General features: G+C 37.0%; 1 protein-coding gene across 1 annotated transcript in view; it reads left to right on the top strand.

Annotated features, from left to right (window-relative positions):
* The window catches only part of lsamp (limbic system associated membrane protein), a 725,983-nt gene that overhangs the window by 459,280 nt on the left and 248,380 nt on the right, over window positions 1-18,323 (top strand). The gene's annotated exons all lie outside the window — the stretch shown is intronic.

The raw sequence follows: 18,323 nt of genomic DNA, 5'->3' as shown, positions 1-18,323 counted from the left end.
AGCCTTTGTTTTGTTTGAGCAGAAGTGTAACACCTGGACCAAACCAGTTGCTGTTTCAGCCTAAGTGTATATCAAGAGACACATTTTTATTCCAGTGGTACAAGTGACCAGTGATTTTATTTATTTTTTTTCACTACAATTTATTTTTCCGTTCTCCCTGAAAATGTTGGTTAAAATGTTTTTTTTTAATTATTATTATTATTATTGTTGTTATTATTTGATGGCAGAGAGCTTTATTTCAACTGTGCCTGGGACTCTTAGCAGGAGGATGAGGATAAACACCACTTCTGTGGTTTATGCCAATTCTGTATTTATAATAAAAAAGCAGTTGATGTGGGTTAAACAGTGTGGCACTGTAGCTCTATTTTGAGATTCACTCAGTTTTCCAGTTTTGTTCTTGTTATGACCAGAATTAGGAGGCATTCTGTTTTGGAAGTCATTTTATTTAAAATAAATTCCACATAGTGGGTAACCTCATTCAAGTAAAGGTTGGTTTTTGCTTGAACTCATATGGAAGTAAAAAAAACTGGCTGTTAGTAGCAAGACAGCGACATCTGTGAGTTCCAGTGAAGAGGAGGAATTTTTATGTTTGAACCAGAATATAACTCACTTTGTGAGACCAATGCGTAGAAATGATGAACAAGCACATATATCCGTATATATGTTTATAGATTTGATGATTTGTTGAAGCACATTCAACACATTCAGCATGGAGCTCAACATATTTGCTCAGTGAAATTGGAAGAAAGACTTGCCGTCATTTGTGTGCTTGCATCAGGAAACACTCGGCTCAGCCTAGCACATAGCTACATGTTGGCAGCCAGAACAGCCGTTCTTATGGTTGGCATTCTGCAATGAATCTGTTGCATTACCTGGTAAAGGCAAGTGAGAAGCAATTTTCCAGACATTCTGGCATGTGTGGAATTTCTCAAGTTCTTTGGGTTGTATTGATAGAAAATATGTGACAATCTGAGCACCACTAAGTGCATTCAGTGAGTATTTTAACCATCAAGGAACTCGTTCCGTTGTCCTAATGGCAGTTTTTGATGCAAATTATAGATTTAAAATGGTGTATATAGGAGCATATGTATTGTGGCATTTGTGCAAGATTACACATTTGGGAAAAACTTGCTATTCAAAAGTGAGTACACACTTGTAAAGATTTGTAATGGCTGTTATTAACCAGAGACAGTTCAGTAGTTCCAGTGTGCTTCTCTCTGAATGTTTTTAGTTGCATCGTGCAGTAATTATTTGGAGAGAGCTTCTAAAGCATCAGAAGAATATATTTTTCAAACTTAATTGAGCAGAAGGGTATAAAGAAATGTGTAAGACTTTGAGGCACAGGAAAAACAGTGGTCTTCAAGTGATGAAAAGCCAAAAGGAAAATTGGTAAAATAATCTGATGAGAGGCCTATAGAGCTACAGTACTTCCTGGGAAGTACTGGCTGTTAATATGAAAAACAAGAATCTACCAGTTTCAGTATTAGTCATATGATTCAGTTTGTGGTCAATCGGCAAACTCGTCATTTTCTTGGAAGAAAAAATACTTTTCTTGCACTGTTTAAAGTGTCCAGAAAGACACTTGAAGTCTAGCACAACCATGTAAAAAAACGTTTTGAAATCTAATGACAACAAGGCTGAACTTTTGGGTGTTAATCTAAAATTTATATTTTAAGGCATGAAACTGACAGCATCATGCTGTGGGGCTGTTTTGAGTTTTGAAATTATGAATTGCTCCAAACGTTAATTGGGACAAAACATTGAGCCAAAAAAATTGCTTTTTTCAAGAAGCTAGAAACAAAAAAATATCTTCAAGCTTTTTGTCCATTTCAATTTAGGCATTTTCTCAAATTCATTTCACAAACGGGTATCTAAGGAAAGCAGGGAAATCAACAAGGTATTTACTTCCAACCTAATACCCTAATCTATCTATCTGCTTCTTTATTACTATTAATCTTTTTATCTGAGACCAAATTAGTCATAGAACACTTCCCTTGGGTCAATGCCGCCTGTGCACACATTGAAATTGGTCAGTGTTTGGATTTGTGAAATATCCTTCAGCAACGACGTGACGAAAAGCTCAATTTTGACCCCAGTCAAATAACTCAACACCTTTACGCGTGTCCTTGTCAAGCGCTGAAATGATGATTAGGTTGGAAACTTGGAGGACAGGGAGGTGGTCATGCCTGAGTGCATCTGTATGAAGGAAAACAAAGACTTGGCAGCTGACAGAGTGGGGTGAAATCCCAACCACAAAGCACTATGTTACTTTCATCCTAAAAACAAAAAAGAAATAAAAGGGGCAGACTATTCATGTTGAGAGAGAAAACTCTGAAAAGCCAAATAAGCTACGTATATCATCCTGTAGCCTACCACAAGTCATATGTTTAACTTTAAAAAGAGTAAGTGAATGGTGGCCATCCCAAATGTGCTGCAACATGTAACCTATGTTACATGTTATTCATGTAACATAGGTGGTGAATAACAATGAACTATGAAACTTTAGATATGCATAAATTTTTTAGAATTTACTTTGTAACCTTAAACACTGACAAGCTTAGAAGCTATAGGTAAATCTTAATCATGATTTTTTTTTTATGTTTCTTTTTTGGTTGGGCAAATTGATGGAGGAGATTGTCGTATTTTTCCCTCCAGACTCATCATGATTCAATAGCTCTTGCTCTTTTAGGTACAGGTTACATTGACTATCAAATAAAACTTTGGCTAAAAGTTTTTTTTTATCACTTGCCTAGGGAACAAAAATATAAAAAAGTAAAGGTTGAATCAAAAGCCTCTCAGAATTTTACTTTTACCATTGATCTGTTGCAATATGTTGTGTTTTACAAACATTTGCAGAAGTTATTAACATTAAGGTTGTGTGTCACAGAGCCATGTCAGTGATTACCAATACTGTTTGCTGGAGGACAAATGGAATGCATTTACTTGTGCATAATTGGTTACATAATTATCAGTGTGGATGCAAGAAGCTCTAAGTCATATTCAGTTAGTCTGCTTTTGATTATAAAGGTTTACAAGGCTGCATGTCTTTCAGCTGCTAAAATAAGTAAAGTTAGATTAGCACATTTTGTTTTATTCATGGTGTCTTACAAAATTATTCTTACCACTTGAACGTTTCCACCTTTTGCTATGCTGCATCTACAAACCTCGTGCAAATTGGAAATAATTATGTGGAAAGATAATTTTAGAAGATTTTATTTTTTTAAATTAACACTGACAAAAGAAAATTCTGAAGAGTATCATGTATTAACTTGGGTCTCTCAGGTACTTTTCACATGAATTTGCTTCCTGTTGTTGTGCTGTGCTCTTTTTATTTTCAGATATTTGATTAAACGTTGCTCTATGTTATATTCACTGCTAAGCATATTGTTTGCTTCTGACACAAATCTTTCATAAACAAACCATCTAAAGTTTTACATTTGCTTATTTTCCTCGTGCCACCTTTAACTGAGCGTCTTGGTGTGTAATGCTTTAAGAGATCAGTTGCATCAGAAGTGGTGCAACTGATATTGGCCACTTCGTAAAGTACAGCTGTACAGGTGGGAAATTTTTTGTGTTTCTGTGAAAAGTCCAAACACTGAAGCATATTGCCTGTTATCCATTACAGCCTGCTGACTCAGCAACAGAGGACATGTGTGCTCAATTAACAAGCAAAAATAGGCATTTTTCCCAACTTTTCTGAGGGTAATCTACTTTCCAGAATGTGTGGCCCGGTGTGTTTGAGTATTCAGCAGGATATTATTGATGGCTGACATATTTACTGAACAGTCAGCTGAAGCATAGTGTCTCTTTTCAAGGCTATGTGCCCCCCCACTGTTAATTCACTTTCATGTGAAATAGTGTTTCTGTTTTGTTGTTGTTGTTTTTTTTTCTTCTTCCCTCCTCTGCTGCATTTTCTGAGTTTCTAGGTGAATTTAAAACAGACTTAGCCCTGGGATGCTCTTGTATTTGGCAGAGTCCTGCCTCTCGGCATAGCTTTGGAAGAGAAAGTGGCTACATGACGTTCTCTGTATGATTATTAAAGCAGCAGTTACAGAGCCATGAATGGATTTCCTATAGTTTCTGAGAGTACAATGTCTAAAGCTGCTCTGGCATTAAGTACAGATTAATACTCTTGAGACAAAACAAACTGGACAAAGAACTAGACCGATATTTTGAAGTTTTGGGTACAAAGTCCAAAAATCAAATTAATCAAATGAAACTGTGCTCAGTTTACAAAGAACAAGGCATTTCATAGAGCTAAGAATGTAGTATATTAAGACTTAGATAGAAGACCATGTTTTGACATTTTAAGCTACAGGGATACACTTGGTTGCTCTTCTCATTTTGTTGTATGTTATAGGATATGGCTGACATCACTTGTCATCTTTTATAGCCCAGACTCTCACTTCAGCTCTATTCCTGACCTCTTGTGTGGAAGTTTCAAGGGTCACCATTTCTGCTCGGATCATCTTGCATTAATCAGCTGTAGCCGTCTCTACTATGACAGACTTGCAGTAACTTCAGAGACGGCTATATACAGGCAGCAATTCAGGAGGTGGGTCATGCTGTTCTGAACTTTGAATGTCCGGTACGTCTGAGCAACATTGCAACTTCCTACCTCTTATATTTCATTTGTAACCAATTAAATACTTTTACAATTTGGAATATGGAAGTTTAACTATATTCTTACAAATTAATTGGCGGTTAAATATATATAAGTGATTTATTTTATTTTCTTTTGTTAATTGTCCCTTAGATGTTGCAGTTAATGGTGAGGTAGCCCTGATGTTTTATCAAGGATGTCTTTTAGGGCTACAAGCAATGCTGTTCTGAGACATTTAGGTACCTGAAGGATAAATGCACTGTGGTGCATTCCTATGAATTTTTATAGCTGCCAGTTAAACACCCACAACATTTAGTTATTTATGCATCATAGAAACAGTTTCTCATTCCTACTAACAAATTGCAGTTGCTTTAGCACATGGATCAGTTGCTTCCATACAATTCTTTGCTGATTTTTTTATAATTATTGTTTGCTTATATAGTGTCAGTCAAAATGAAATATAATAAATGCTGAATAGTCATTTCCTCTAAAACAAAAAGTCCTAATTTTATTGCTCGAGTCATTGCACACAAAAAGGTTGGACAGGTTCTCTTAATCTGTCAACTTATTGCCTGTTTTTATTATTCTGTTGGTGACACACCTCCCAAATTGTTCAATTTGTGAACTTTGGTTTTCTCAGATGACTTCTGTATATTAATTAGGTTTTTCAGTCTGTTTTAAGAAACACAATAGTTGTGCAAATTTTAATCTGTCTGCACAACTTCGAATTGTTTCATATTATTTTAGATTAAGACCTTAGTACTGCTTTTCATAGTTAATCATTACTGAAGCTGAAGAGGTGCAAAAGGCTGAAAATGGGGTAATTGCTCATGTTTTTGTTTGTATTTATATTTTTTATGATTTTTATTTTTGTTCAGTGCAATTTAGTGGTGCTTTGAACAAAATGCATTGCTGCATTTTTATCAAATAGAGAAATAGTTCCAAAGCTTTTTCCTATTTCTTTCTCTCTTTGTGACTTTATTTATGCTACCAACTTGAGCATTGAGTGTTCAGTCTGTATGCACAGAGAGAAACTGATCTAAGCACATATATTTTGGAAACGAAGAATAATTTGAGGTGTGCTTGTTGAAATGTCACATATGCTCTCTCAATAGTGTTTTGGTATGCATTCTCTGACAAGTCTTGCTCTGCCAGACACTTGTAAAACTTGATGCCTACTCGACTATACACTGTCTGAGAAATTTTAAATTTCTGTTGTCAAACAGACCATTGGGAAGGAGGGTGACTACTGGGGGAGACATTGCTGCACTGGAAATTCATCTTTCCCTTAGTAAAAGTTGTACCTTTTTGTTTTAAATTTATTGAAATGTTTTACATGTTTTTATTTTTCATTTGTTATGATGATTACTATAACTATGATGAGTTGTTACACGCTGCATTTCTTGGTTGCCCTTCCCCTTCTCCCCAGAGACTTGTTGCCCTACACATACAAGGGAGAAAGCTACTGCACTGCTTACAAATATATAAATTTTATGTGTATGCCTGTACAAAAGATTTGATTTTAACAATTTTTTATTGAAAAGAGATTCATTAGGGAAAACTACAAATGTGTTTCTAGTGCTACAATCATGTCTCAGTAAAATATAAAAACAATCATTTCAGCTGAGTGGGGCTATGGATTTTTATTTTACTTATTTTTAGAAGAAATTTAATGATGGTATGATTGCAAGACATGGTTAAAAGTCAATACACGATCAACCTGCGTTTTCAGGTCTGTTGCTTCTACATACTCACTTTAATGGGCAGATAAATGTAGCTGTGGATCCAAACTGACTGGAGCTTCAATGACATTCACTCAACAAGCTGACAGGTCTGAAAAGGGTAGACCAAGTGTGAAAGTAGCACTGAAAATAAACGTGGCCTCTCTACCAAGCAGGTGAATCTGCCCCTTACTGATGCCTGAAGAACCTCCTTGCTGCTAAAAACATGTACATCACACATGTGACCCCTGCCAGGACTCCAAGATGAACTGGTTGAATGTTTTCTGAACATTTGCATTCAGTAGATCTCTTCAGAGCAGGATTTTCTTTCTTTGAGTGTGAATGGGGAAATCTAAAACCTGATCTTCAATTGGACTGACCCTGTAGACTTCAGGTGTGACAAGAGGTGAAACAGTTGCCTCTGGCAAACATGCACTGATAGAATTCAAGAAGGAAGGCCAACATATTTGTTGTCTTACTTCACTTTTTTTTTCCACTCAATGTTTTTTTTTTTTTTTTCCATATTTACAGTCCTCAAGAGTCTCGTAATCATTCTAAAGAAAGATTTCAGTATTATATAATGTCGTTCTCATATATCTTGTGAAGCGTTGATTTGTAGCTTGACAGCTTGATTCTATTAAAGTTTGACTTAGCGGAACCAAAATCAGTCAAACACGTCTCCTGTGTATCACAATATGCAAAATGGGTTTGCTTTTTGTAGGTATTAGTCATAGCAAATTTGAGGGCACATCAGTCACAGTAGGTAGTATGTGCATATTGTGTACAGCATAAAGAGAGTAAGATCTATGCTGTTGTGTTGGAAGAAAGCAAATTGCTTTTTTGCATTACCTCATTGTCTCTTTTTGTTATTTTTGTATTTTATTATTATTGAAGTTCAGAGTCTAATGGACTTCCAGAATATTCAAGAGTTGAAAAATTGGTCAAAATCACATCTGAACAATGTGTATGAGTAGTTTCTCCATACAAGAGAAGTCTTGAAATTGTCATTCCAGAAATGATTTACCATAATACTGTTACTAGTCAATTAGTTAATGGTAATAATTATTCATTGAGTTGTTGCAAGTTTTTACTTATGTCATTTGAGTTTGCTTTGATATCTTTGTATGTGTGGATGGAATTTAGGCAACATCTGGTTTACATTTTATGTCGATGCCCCCTTTGGGAATATTTAAAATGAGACAAACTGTGTTTCATTGTAAACCACTGAAAAGTATGATGAAGATGCAACAAGCAATAGTAGAAAATAAAATCTGTTTGTTTGGAAGTGCTTTTTTTTTTTTAATAATCTCATACGCATGAAAGCTATCAGATGAGAGCTAAGGTAATACAGTATAAGAGCCTCATAATTTAGTAACATGTATTTAACTTTTTGAAGTGATTAAATAACAATGCCTAATTTATTCTGCAATTAAGACGCACACAAGTTCTACAACGTTTATAAGCATTTCCTTTTTATGTCTAAACTATATGTCTATCCATCAAGCCCTTGATTTATTCCTCTTATAATTCAAATGCAGTTTGAAATTAAACAGGAAGAAGCAGCATGACTCATTATGAGACCAACTCTACATACAGTTTAGTATCACTTACCACTCGGATCACAGTTCCCTATGACCAAAAAGAAAATCCAATTGCAGATTTCTCAAAGAAGAAGCGTTCTTGCTCCTCTATTTCCAGCCAATCTCTTTTTCACAGGCTTCTGTTTAGTTTTCATTTTTCCTGGCCACACTGCCTCTAGTATCCTTTTTTGTTTGTCCTTTTGAATCACAATTCTGATGGGAAAGAAATAATCAGGCTGGTGAGATGGCTGGACATGGATGGCATTGGAAGCTTTGATCTGGACTCTTTCTTTTCTTTTTATTTTTTTTACAGACATGCACACATATAAACACACATATAAACAAAAATGCACTCATACACAAAATGGTCACAAGCCACAAAAACAAGCTGAGCTGAAAACGCCTTTAGACTTTTGGCCCCAAAGCAGATAGTGTTCCAAAAAATAACATGTATCAAAAGCCACATGTTCCTCTTTGCTATTTGTTTGAGCTGAAGGAAATAAATGAATTCACAATGACATTGAGATTAAATTTCTTAGCTACACTGAGAAATGTCTCACATCCAAGTCTATGGAAGGGAGATTCTGGATGATAACAGGCACATTTGTGTTGTTTTGTGAGCGCTCACATTCAGAGATGTGTATGTGTGACTTTTAATGTCTATGTGTAACTCCAATGTCTCAGGAGCTGTGGAATAAATGGTTTCCTTTAGTCAACTTCCCTGTTCAAATAAAAGTTTCAAGGTCTGAAAATTTAGTGAGTCCTAAATCCACAGAGCGGTTGCTCCACACAGTGATGAATTGCGTAACTGATATGCAAATCTTGTTAATCCCAAGAGTCAACTCGGTTGATATGGTCCTTGTTTGTCTTTTATGTAACCTGGGTATTGTGGCTTACGTAAGCTTGGCAGCTGTCTGCGTAGTCATGAAAGAACCCAGTCACTGTGCAGATGGTAAAAGCATTTCCAGGTGCATGGCGCCCAGCTGTTGTCGAGCTTTACAGCAACAATGAATCCCATTCCATTGTGTGGCTTAAACATGATCAAAATGAGTGGTTAGAAAGATCTGTGTAGGTAAATTTAGTAAATGGAGGGATTTTACTTGGATCATATGTTGTGTAAAGTAGGGGCTTAATACAGCATAATTAGGACAGGATTAATGTGTCTTTTTTATATGGTACAATAATCAAATGGGATTTAAAACACGTGATTTGGTTTTAAAAACCTTTTAAATAGCTTGAATATGTAGAAAAATATGTGCATCGGGCATAGAAGAAAGTGCTTGCCCTTTAAGCATCCCTCATGCAAGAATCACCTCAGCTCCTATGACATCAGTATAAACAACCAATTATATGCAGAGATACATCCTTGTCTCATTTACTTTCTCTGAACAACAAGCAATTAGATCCTTATCAATGAAAATGAATGCAGTTTTTATGGTTAGCATAAACATTTCTAAAATGCACAGGCTGGATTGTGATTAACCTTTGATTCTATTCCAAATTGCTTTATCCTAGAGAACCATTCAAATGACAAATCCACATTGGTTGGTAATTGATATATGAGGGAGGGACTTCTCTTACCAGGCTCCTTCTCAGCATCATCTCCCAAATGCCTGGCTGGGACCGTTTAGTACTTATTCGCCCGATCTGACTCCTCTGTGCTTAATGGGCCAAAGAAGAGCCACAGCTCAGTTTACGCCTCCTCCTCTGATAAAGTGATGTGTGTTATAATTCTGCTGAAAACCAGTAATATTACAGATATTTATGTATTCTTTTTCTAGATTTCCATTGAAACACTTATTTTTATAAATTCTTTAACTATTGCAGAACTTTTTTAAACATGCTTTGGTCAAAATTTTGTAACTGCAGAATCCACACATTCCCACTGCTGTTTTTCTTTTTTGGGGTTGGAGGGTTAATTATTATTATTTTGAAGCTACTAATCTTCACAAACTCACTGTTGATACATACTACAGTAACTATCCAGCTATATTATAGTTGATTCTTGAATACTTACATTTAGCCATATATGATTAGCAATGATCTATCAATTATGGAAATATATATGTAAAGTAAAAGTTTTCATCCAGCAGGATTGTTAGATGATGTGCTGATAGCGTTCTGTTAAGGATAAAAGTGTTAACAATTGTAAAACAAAACAAAAAAAATGACAATTTCCAGCATTCTATTGGACAAAAAATAATGGAAACAAAGAACGCAAAGCATTTTTAGCACATTTGTTTTTATAACCAAGTGAAATGCACACCAATAATGCATTATGACCATTTACCTGACAGTAGGTAGGTGGTCATAATGGTCACCTACCTAATGGTGGTCATAAGGCATAATGCGTAATCAGTTATAAATAAATGTCAATAAATATTCTTAATTACAATTTTCTACTATGAAAAATATGTAAATCAAAAAACTGTTTAACGTTCCAAGATGCAACAAAAAACAGACAAGAATTGGCCAATTAAATTACTGAGTACTTTCTCCACATTTTCCTCAAGAGATTATACGGGTAGACGCCTTACTGGAAACCAGGAGCAAACAAACATTTAAAACGCTGATTTAGCTAAGTGCCTGTAGCTGCTTTCTAAAGACGTAGGCATGTGGTTAGAATTACCAGCACCTCTCCTGCTCTCCACTTTCCAGAGAAAGTGCTGCCATGAGGCATCCAGTCACCGTGATGTATTTATCTCTGGCTCTCTGCTCATGACTGATGCTTTTCCATTAGCATTGGGTGAGACAGGGTGGGAAAAAAGGGGGAGGAGGGGATTTTTAAATCTCTACTGCTCACTCGCATGCCCCACACCTGAATGATTTCAATCTTCCTCTTCCCCTCCGACTCTCCCGTCGCCCCATCTGACTACTGGCAGATCATATCCCATCCACCCGTCTACTCATGAGTATCCTCTCTGCTATCTCTCCTTCAGCACTGTTGCTCTCCTCTCCTCTCTCAATCTAGATGGCAGAGTCCCTGCTCAGTGCCCTCATAATCTCCAGGCTAGCTAGTCTGTCGTTGTCGCCTAAAAGAGAAAGCATTATTGAATAATACACTGTAAACGCCACCACTGGGGAAAGTTAATGCCACATTGTATCACTGTCGACTTTCAACGGCTCCAGTCTGCATGGCTCTACTAGTGTTTTTATTGAACATTTGGATCAGGAGATTGATATTATCTGTGTCTGATGGTAAACAGTTGGAGCTGGCTGTGAAATCAAACTTCAGAGCCTTCACTTTTGATTATCATGACATAGATGGTGCAGGGCTTTTTTATTGTGCACGATTTTCTTCTTTAAATCATGCTTTTGTCTGAGAACTGAGACTTTAGAATGTCATAAAACAAACAGAACAGGAGCATCTATTTCTGAGTAGCGGTGGAGGGCAAACAAATATGAATCATTTTCTTCTGCTCACTGCATAGATTTGATTATGCACATAATCAAATGTGCATAGTGATAAAAAGCACATACAATTTCTTTATAAGATTTTACCTCTAAACATTTTTACATCTTAAAACCACAAATAGCATTAGAATGTTTTTGAAGAAATTTTAAACGAGCCTCCTAACATGGTTCTGAAATTGGAATCAGTTTGTGACGCTGAGTTAGGTCCAGCAGGCCTCAGCTTTGAGCAGTGAAGCCTAAAAAACCCAAAAGATTCAGTTTGTGTCAGCTTGTTTTTTCAAAAGGATGCTAACGTTAATACGGAGCCCCTAAGGGGACATGGAGAGGAAAAAAAAAAGGAAAGAAATCCCGACTTATTATCTCGAGATCCCGACTTATTATCTTGAGATCCCGACTTATTATCTTGAGATCCCGAGATCCCGACTTATTATCTCGAGATCCCGACTTATTATCCCGACTTATTATCTCGAGATCCCGACTTATTATCCCGACTTATTATCTCGAGATCCCGCGACATTTCTGAAAAATCGCGAGTTACTTTTTTTGGGGGGAAAGGCATGTTTTTATGCGGTAAACGTGGGGGAGTGTGTCAACATTGATTATGGAGGACGACTTATATCATTTTCTGCGGTCCAGAGATGTCCCAGAGGAGGATATCATGCACATGCAATTTAGCGTACATCCATCGGTAACCGTGAAGCTGTCCAGAGGACTGTAGCTGGTTATTAATGAATTCTACCAAAACTGCCAAGTCGGAAAAGGACTTGCGCCGAATGAGTCCCCGCGCTCTGAAAACTCTCTTCAGATGTCTCTCACTAATACTAAATCCATGTCTGCTGTCAAGCACTGATTTAATGTGTTTATACTCAAGCCCAAGCTCGAAATAAAAATCTATATATCTACCCCATGGGTGGGTGTCCTCCATCACTGTGATTAGGTCGTTATGTACTGATGTCGGGATCTCGAGATAATAAGTCGGGATAATAAGTCGGGATCTTGAGATAATAAGTCGGGATAATAAGTCGGGATCTCGAGATAATAAGTCGGGATCTCGAGATAATAAGTCGGGATCTCGAGATAATAAGTCAGGATAGTAAGTCGGGATCTCGAGATAATAAGTCGGGATCTCGAGATAATAAGTCGGGATTTCTTTCCTTTTTTTTTCTCTCCATGTCCCCTTAGGGCAGGGGTGTCCAAAGTCAGTCCTGGAGGGCCGCCATCCTGTGTGTTTTAGTTCTCTCCCTGGTTTAACGCACCTGGATCCAATGATGGCTCATTAGAGGCCTTAGGAGAACATTGACAAGCTGAGAAGGTTGTTACTACAACCAGGAAGAGAACAAAAACATGCAGGATGCCGGCCCTTGAGGACCGACTTTGGACACGCCTGCCTTAGGGGCTCCGTGCGTTAAGATGTTAACATTGTTTGAGCTAAAATTAGCTTAAAACAAAAACATGTGGGATGTCACTAGCATGTTGAGGAACCCTGACATACTCCACTCATTATGTAATTTTATCTGTATAACAATGTTTCTGAAGAATACTCTGAGTGAAGACACTGTTTTTGTATAACCGTCTCAGAAAGAGGATTCATTTTCAAGGTTTTCACGACTAGATTTAGGTCTGGACTTTTGGTTGTAGAGGACCCAAACGCAAAGACAGACTCTGTCTACTATAACCAAAGGAATGAATATGTATGACAAAACACTTAAAAGCAATAACAAAGGAACACAAACCTAAATAACAAGTGATTAAAGAAAACTGGCTAAATAAAGCCAGTTTGTCATGCTCCTGTCAAACTAGGAGCATGACAGGACTACACTTGGCCATTCAAACACAGCATACTTTCATTTAAGCCATTCTATTCCTTCTTAGGCTGGCCCTATGTTTAGGGTCCTTGCTGAAACATGAACCTCTGCTCTAATCTCAAATTTTGCAAAGCTTCTCCCATTATTTTTGTCCATATCTTTTTATTCTGTATTCAGCCCCATTTATTTTCCCATCAACTACGACCATGAAATAGCATGATTATGGTCTTCAAACCATACCACTTTTCCTGTATTACTAATCACATGCTGTTTTGCTCCATGTATAAAATACCAATAAAATGCAGGTTTGGCTATAATTTGATAAAATATGAAAAAGTATTATGCCTTACAATGGGCTGTTACAGAAGAAGCTGCACCTTAAAACCTGAATTCATTATTTTTAAGTAACTTCAGTTAGAATCTTTGGCTCCTTTAAAGTTCTGAGGTAAAAGTTTCAGATCACAAACTAAAGCGTCAGTCTTTGTGATGGATATTGCTTTAAAAAGAAAGACCAAAAAAAGGGAGAAATCGGAATGAACAGGGCATAATGAAGTGCCTCATTTGTCTTCGGTCCTTACACACCAGCCTTTCACTGACTGAGCCATATACTACAGCTGAAAATTAAACACCTTTTCCAAAGGCACATGGCAACATTCTCAGCTTAAGGGGAAGGTTTTGAGACTGCCTAATCTGCTTGTGTCAGCTCTCAGTCTCCAAGCTAATCCGTCACCAATTGAAGAATCCTGCAGAGTGGTTTGAACTGAGTTAGGTCTCGTTAGTGAAATAGATGAGGCTCCAATCACCAGAAACTATGGGAACAAGCCAACATATAGCAGCAGGAAATGCACTGGTGGAGCTTAAGTGTTTCATCAATGAGTTGAGGAAATGATCAGTGAAAGGATTAGAGAGTAAGAATTGTGATTTATCACCCACAGAACATAAAATCAGTGTTTCTACTTTGCAACTTTAGATCAAAGTAGGGTTTTTTTCAGATTTGTATTTCTCTAGATTGTATGATTAAACTTAGGCTGAAAAGGTAAATGTCTAGAAGCAAAGGATAAACAGGGAAGGATAGCTGCAATTCCTATAACTTTTTTTTAAAGGTTTTGTTGGCTCTAGTGGCCTTTATTTGAAAGTAGTTTGACAGGAAACAGGGTAATCAGAGAGGGGGAAGACATGCGGCAAACGTCGCCAGGCCGGGAATCGAACCTACGACCACCGCTACAAGGACTAAGACCTCAACGTGGGTCATGCTTTGCCCCTGCGCCACCACAGCACCCCCCTATAACTTTTTTGGACTGATTATGGTGTCCACTTGTGAAATCTCAAAGGGGCAAAAAACGAATTGAGTTTTTCTTGTAACTGCATGATATCGAGATATAAACAGGCTTGTTAACGTTTATTTTTTTCTTATCATTTGTTATAAGTAAACCAATTTCAACGTTTTGTTTTGGGGTTTTTTCACAGTATTGTCCGATGACTACATACTCTCTGAACACAAAATTAAATTACACAAAAGAGATGTTCATCTCCAAGGTAAACTATGGCCCATGGAGATGAATTGGACGTAACCGACCCAGTCAGCCCCAGCCAAATATATTTGCAAATCCTGCATGGTTACTCCCCGTTTTATAGAACAAGTGGTGCAAGCTAAGTATTACACACAAGCGATTCAATTAGCAGCAGCCTGCCTTTATTGATGCTAGATGAGTGAATACGGTACTAGCAGAACACCACATACAGTGTCAACTGGATAGGGAGATCCCCAACAAATTTACCAAGAGATTTTGAAGAAACTAGCCACCCAAGGGTGCACACGCAAAATGAAATCATCTTATCGACCACTGCTCCTGCATGCTCACACTCCCACATTCCTGCCCACATTCCTGCCTAGGGTCATGGCCACATAGAGAGGAACACACTGCCAATGGAGACGCACGCAATTCGGCTAGTACCGAACCAGACATTTACCAGCTAGAATGAGACTTACTGTTGAGAAATGGCTCTGTTTTTAAAAGTGAGGGTGCTGCTGCTAACGTTTTCCAGCACCAACACTGACGTTCTTTTGATTTTTGATGAATTTGTTGTAATCTACTGACGTGGGTAGACATTCCAATTGTTGATCAGTATCCCAGAGATGATGGGTGTGAAGATTTACTATGAAAACAATGAAAACAAACAGAAGCACACACACAATTCATTCTTGGTTGAAGAAAAGCCCCTTTATTTGGAAATAAAGTGCACAGCGTAACCTGGATTGAACCAACTTAAAGGTGGAGCAGGGTAGGACTCAAATTTAGTAATTAGATTTTTAGTTTGTTAGATAAAGAAAAATGTACAATGAAACAATACAAATGGGGGGAGCAAAACCAAAGTTTACTTCCTCACTTTGATAAATAGGACAGTGGTTTCGCCACACTCACAAAAAACTTTGCATAGTCATTAAGTTTTTTATACAACATATTTTAATATGTATTCCAATTTGGCTAGTGGCACATAATATATGTTTTTTTATCTTTCCTGTTAGTTGTTTATTTCATAGTTTATTTTCTTCTTGAATAACAAACCTCACACAGTCTGTCACAGATAAATCTGAACTCATCAGTTAACTTTGACAGACCCGAATAGGCGCATTCAACCAGATGCCTGCAGCATTCATTGTTCGTTCAATTTTACGCTACCGTTGTCGAACATTTCATCCCTGCAGCAGGTAAGCGGTGCGCTGGGAAATTATCACAGTTTAATCAGTCACAATTTATTTCTGTCTTGCAGCAGTGACACCCTAATGCAATAATAATGAGATGGGAATGAATAAGACTTTCTTCCTGAAAACAAAGGTTACCAGATGCCTTTTGAGTAACTGTCTTTGTGTTGTGAAATTGTAGCATATGGTTATTCTTGTGAGAAAAACAAGGCCTTCTAGCTTTAAAGTTTCTTTAATACAAATGGATTGTGTAGCCCTGTGGTGCTAATGAAAGCTTCTCCCCATGTTTCCTGACCAATGTCTTATGGAAAAAAAACAGACTGATTTAAATGCGTCATTACTTTGGCTTTATGACAAAAATCTATTCAAATGAACAATCTTCAAATAAACTTCACTCAATACAAATAACTAAGTTTTGCACTGGGTTACAAGTATTTCTGATAATTATAACATGACAGATGTGCAAAGACCTTGTGGGCTTAAAGAAAAAGCCTCACAAAGCAAGAAATGCTGCCAATATGCAGATCAAAAATGGTTGCGTGTAATAGTCAAAATGGATCCCTCACTGTTCTTAGTTCCTGTATTTTTATTTCTTGAATGTATTCCTGCTTACAGGTCAGTATGTGGGAATTCCAGGATTCACCTTTTTAATGACACAGAATGCTCCAGACTGCTTTGCTAATAGAGGTCATGTACTTGCACTGATCACGATAAGGAGACTATCAGTGGGTAAAGTCTTGTTTTTGTATCAGTGTAGTTTCATGTATATCGTACGTGTGGATGGGTGCTTGTTTTATTGATGAGACCTGAACTGTGTACACAATGGGTGGGTTAGTGACACTATTTCGGCATTATCTCCTGCCGTTAGATGTAACTCAGTGATGTCATAGAATAGCTACACATTTAATGACTCTCTCCCCTGTAAAGCAAAAATGTTGAGTTGACTCATGATATCTAACAAACTACATCATCAAAGCTTACTTCAAAGATCATCCTTTAAGCCCGATTCTAAGTAATTGTGCATCTAAATAAAACTAGAAGATATTGGTAAGTCAAAAAAGAGAAAAGACTCACTGCATGATAAAATCAAATCTAGTTTTTCAGAGAGTCCCACATAAGACTTGAATACAGATAAGAGGTAACCAAGGTTAATTTAAAAGCTCAGGATCCAGTCTAGGAACAGAATGTCTGAGCCCTTCTGGATTTTAGATAAAGGACGTTTTATTTACTTCGCATTCTTGCTTAATGTGATGTCAGCATCAGTTTTCAAAAGACGTTGAGCTTTCTATGCAACAGGGAGAAAATGTACTTAGAAATCACCGTCATCCCTCAGGAACCTCTCCCACATTTTCAAGGTCAGAATCACAGCAGCATGAGGTGAGACATGGTCACCAGAGTGTACACAATTTGCTCTTTAAATTTTTACAATGCAATCTGGGAATCTTTGCACAGGACATTTTGTGAAGGTTAGCCCATCCTAATTGCAAAGGGATTCATCCACTCTAATACTCACTGTGAACTTTGAGATGAAAGTTTAATGATAAAGTAATGCTTCCATTAGATTGATCAAATGAGAAGAGATTAAATTGAGACGCATCCTGGTTTTTTGTTCTGATAGGTTCTCTTTTTTTTTTTAGCTAGGACAGAACGTAGAGCATTTTGGGCTATTTGGAAGAATTAAGAAGTTCAAGGAGAGGAAATCTGCAGAGGTCAAACTATAAGCTTTAGAAACAATATGTAAAAAAAAAATGGCAGCCTTATCAAAGTTTGCACAAACATTTTATGGACTGTCGTGGTAAAAAAAAAAAGGAAAATAAAATACTGATGCGAGTTGTGAGTCGTCTGGAACAAACTTCTAGAAAACTGCAAAACAGCTGAAACATTGAGTTCCATTAAATCAAAACTAAAAACACACCTTTAATCTTAAGGTGAATGTTCATTGATTATTTGCTTAACAGACTATTCTTATTTTTGTTATTCTAATCAAAGACCACCATCTTTACCGTCATCATACAGTTGCTGAGCAAAAACCAATTCCACCAACTATCCAAATAGTAAATACCCAATGGGGAAATAGATACTTGCATATAATCATATATTTGTCTCAGGCTGTTGGTAAAAATTTTATCAGGTTAATGTGATACTAAAATTCCTACCATTTAAACTTTTTTTAATCAAAGTTTTTGTCTAGTTAAGATCAGCAGGACGTCATTATTGACAAACTTTCCCAACATTTCAGAAGCATGTCTCTTTATCAAACTAGTACCCAGCTCAATGAAAAGGGGTAGTATTTTATTGTTACAGTTTGAGTTAAAGCACAATAGTTCTGCCTTACTTTATCTATCATCTATCTAACCAGCTGGAGGCCACTATGCACAGAGGTAAGTACAGATTTATAGCTACCTATTGAATTCACCAAATCCCTCAGGAGAGGAGGCTAAATGAAATGTGAATAGGACTCATTAGAGGCAATTTAAATGTAAGCCTCTGAATCAC

Source organism: Xiphophorus couchianus, chromosome 18, assembly GCF_001444195.1.
Source record: "Xiphophorus couchianus chromosome 18, X_couchianus-1.0, whole genome shotgun sequence".
In the NCBI taxonomy this organism is placed as follows: Eukaryota; Metazoa; Chordata; class Actinopteri; order Cyprinodontiformes; family Poeciliidae; genus Xiphophorus; species Xiphophorus couchianus.
This window is presented reverse-complemented; position numbering and strand designations above follow the sequence as displayed.